Below are 892 nucleotides of genomic sequence, written 5' to 3'. Positions count from 1 at the left end.
GGGCTGCTAAGATTAAGACTATTTGTCAGTTTGAAGAACCTCAGCTAAATCAATTCTAAGATTTATAGCAGGTCCTTAGGCTAGCCGGAAATATACTGTGAAAATGTATCAACATCTAGCCATCATCTTGTCCAAAGAATGTGGTCTTTGTGTAGCGAATCGGGGAAGAATCCGTTGGAGTGTTTACTGTCGCGTGCCGCTGCTATATTTTTTAAGGAGAGCTATATAGTTACTCTATACCTTTGTTAGGTAAACGTTTATCCCTTTACCGCGGCTACGTTTGGCAACTGATTGTTGCCTCGAGCCCAAGCTCATTATCACAAATCTCGAACAACTACAATCGGATTGAATGGCAACAATTGCTTAACTACGGCTATGGTAAAATCTAGAATAAAGTGTTAAGGGGTTTTCCCAAAATTCCAAAGGGGAGGCTCCGGTGTTCTTTCATCTCCGACATATATAATAATAATAATCGAATATGCATTATATATTGTAATTTTTATACTATTGCATAAGTATTATTATAGAAAATTTTTTTCATATTAAACTATTTCAGTAAATGTTTGAATAATTTAATTTGATCATACTTAAATAATAAATATTTAATATTTTTAAAATATTTATAATTTTTACAAAAATAATATTCATTTGACATAGAATATACATTTATTATAAGAATTGAGAATGTAACAAATACATTTTTATACCTTACAATGAATACTTATGTATGAAGACAATTTTAATAAAATTTAAATATTTTAAAAATAGCAAAAGAAACAAAAAAAAAGAAAAAATATATATATAATATAATATATATATATTTCTTTTATACAGATTTGTTAGAGTTATATGGTTCTTTTTAAATAATAATCTTTGGTTTCGTTTCTTGTAT

The sequence above is a fragment of the Bombus pyrosoma genome, linkage group LG10 (genome assembly GCF_014825855.1).
Source record: "Bombus pyrosoma isolate SC7728 linkage group LG10, ASM1482585v1, whole genome shotgun sequence".
NCBI classification, from domain to species: Eukaryota; Metazoa; Arthropoda; class Insecta; order Hymenoptera; family Apidae; genus Bombus; species Bombus pyrosoma.
The sequence above is the reverse complement of the archived record's forward strand: the minus strand, read 5'-3'. Positions refer to the sequence as shown.